This window comes from Octopus sinensis, linkage group LG4 (genome assembly GCF_006345805.1).
Source record: "Octopus sinensis linkage group LG4, ASM634580v1, whole genome shotgun sequence".
NCBI lineage: Eukaryota > Metazoa > Mollusca > Cephalopoda > Octopoda > Octopodidae > Octopus > Octopus sinensis.
In genome coordinates this window covers 72,537,625-72,540,893 of record NC_043000.1, presented here as the reverse complement: position 1 = coordinate 72,540,893, position 3,269 = coordinate 72,537,625, and positions in this window count along the sequence as shown.

Genomic DNA, 3,269 nt, shown 5'->3' with positions numbered 1-3,269 from the left:
ATCCTTTCCTGGTCGAATTTGGCATACTGCTTGTTTCATTTAGGACAAAATGTGTACAAGCATGTTGTACAAGAAGGACTAAAATGCAGATACCACGAAGATGACAGTTTTAGTATAAAAACTGTGGTGCTTTGTTGTCCTTACCTTCCTGCCGGTTGATGATGTTGTAGATGGATATGAACAACTTGTAGATGATGATGATATTTCACAGTCAGTTGTATCCTATTTTGAAAATGATTATATAGAACCACATAGAAGAAGAGGACAGAGGAGGCGACGCCTTGAACCTCCATTTATATTACCAATATGGAATGTTTGGGCTCGATGTATGACAGGTATTGCTCGTACTACAAATAATTTAGAAGCCTATCACAGCGCGCTGAAAAACACAGTTAATATTAGCCATCCAAATATTTGTAAACTTATTGATATGATTAAATGTAAGAAAGTGTTTGCCAGTACCAAATTGCAAAAGTTTATGCAAGGAGAAGAACCAAGCCAAAAGAAAAAAATACAGATATGAACCTGTGTATAAAAAATGTCACGGAAAAATATGATTCAAGCCAAAGAATTATTTTTCTAAAAGTAATTGCACATAATCTTAAATTTTAATAAAAAAATAAATATGTAATACAACAAATCTTGAAATAAACGTTTTTTTTTTTAAATTCACATATTCGTTCTTCCATTTAACCTATGATCTCGACGAATTGACTGACGGCGAATTGACCTGAGGACGAATTGACCAACGACGAATTGACTGAGGACAAACTAAACCACGACAAATTGCCGTCGATGAATTGACCGGACATTATTAAAATACCTGAAAGTCATGAACAGACAAAGATAATTCACCTCTAATCCAATCCAGGAGTGATGGGCACCGATGTTTTTGCCATTTTTCTGGCTTATCAATATCACGTACCCGAAAATGCACGAATGCACAAAGCATATATGTGAAGAATATCTGGTTGATAAATTTATTACACTAGCGCTGCTTCAATTTCATATTTGAATTTATTCTTACATATGCATTGTCCAGGTATACCAGCACATAGTTTGCACACTATTTACACGCTAGTCGTGGACTAGCGATATGATTCATTTCCGATCTTGTTCGGGTACATGATATTGACAATACACAAAGAATGGCGAAACATCGATGTCTATCACACCTGGATGGGATTGGAGGTGGGTTATCTCGCCTGCACATGTTTTAACACCGCCACTTTGAGAGAGTATTCTTCACCACACCAAATCGCAGCCTACTGGCAAATGCACACGATGAATGTACGTTAAGTATATGTGGTTGGTAATGTTTATTACACTAGTGTTGCTTCTATTTCGTATATAAAATTTTTGCTTTGACCCTTTACTCTCTGATTATCTATAACGCCATCATACTATTTATACATTAGAATTGTCATATCGGAAAATATGTAGCTACCTGTAATAATGAAATGAAAGCATCATTATTTTCAAAATGTACACTTGATATTAAAATTGCTAGCACAAATGTATTGTATCCTTCTACAAAGAGGCAAGATAAAATAAATTAACTTATAAAATACAGAGATAATCCATTGCTTAATTATTGAAGATGAAACTAAGACTCAGAGTGGGATTCAGTCGAGATACCTTAATTTCATGTAGGGTCCTGACATTTATTGCTACAATAAGCTATGGAAGTAAAAACTTAGTTGATCCCCTGAGTAAAATAATGTTCATTTGTTGAATTCGGGCGTGAGCACAAATGCATAAGCATAACAAATAAAGCTTCTAATGAAGAAATATATTGCATTGTTATTATTAAGAACATATATTAGACATTTCTCGAAACATGAAAGGCATTGACCTTAGCAGTGTGTGTAATCAGAAGGACAGACTTTATCATTCTCCCATTTCTGTTGACTCACCGCCTCAAGATAACTTACCGTAAAGTGACACTTCGAAGGAATTCAAGCGATGTTGACATACACACTTAAAAGAAATGAAGACAGTTGAATTCTATCACAGAGTGATATACTGCTAAATGTGCGATAAGCTTGTAATATTATATTCTTAAACTGGATTGGTATTTTACTTATTGGGTATCTGACGAAATACATGACTAGCAGTTTTGCATTTCTGGGTCTCTGAATGGAATGCATCAATTGATTTGCGTGCTGTGAGTTCAGTTAGCTTTGTTTACTAGAAAAAAACTTTATCATATAGAAATATTTTCTTTTTAATGATACAGCACTATCTGAGATTACGCATACACATGATGCATAAACAACATTGCTCTTCGACTATAGATTTTACACTTATACTAATCACCATTAATGCATTGGTCAGTGTAAAAAATCATTTCATAGAAATGTGAAAATATTGGGATACTTCACAAAACAAAACGAAAAAATTGATTTGTATCCTAATGAAGCATTCAACAAAACCAACAATAAAAATTCATTAGGCATTAAAAAATACTCCATTTGAGTTTGCATGAATACCATATACACAACGATATAAAGTACTGACAAATATACTACTGTATGTTTGTCAGTACTAAAAATAAAGTAAAATTGGTATTTGTTTCATTCTTGTGGAGTACAAATGATCCCATTTCTACCCAACCCCATATGTAAAAAATAAGAAAAGTTTTACGGAAATCAACGATCATCTTCACAAATGTAAATAAACACACGTGGTTTGTCACTAGCAGTCGTGTGTTCTTGTAACGAAAGATCGCCAACTGGTCTTATGATAGTCAGTCGAAGGAAGAATCAGCAGGGGTGAAAAAAACGTCTAACCTATGTGGATAGCTTACTTCAGGACAGTGGAAAATATTGATAATTAAGACCATGCATGGGGGACCATGATGGACGGCGTGCCTCTGTGAAAACATTGAAGCGCCTAGGCTGACAGCCAAACTTTACATATACAAGTTTCCAAATAGTTATAATTAAATAAAGTCTGAGATTCTATATGCTTCATTAGATATTCTTTTTTCAGTATAACGTTTATAACGCTTCAATTTAAGTTTAACCTTTATTACGTTTTCTTCATAATTGTTTTTTTCTTAAGAATTCGTATTAAGACCATTTTTAATAATTGTCGACTTTGTATTTTTGTCAGTAAAGGAAAAATATGATAAACTCCTCGTAAAAACAAATTACTTCTCTTGCTACTGTATTTTAATTCAAACCATCGAGGTATAGTTGAAAGACAGTATTCAGAAATGTATGATCTTTACATGAAAAGTTCAAGGAAGTTAATAACAAAAACAA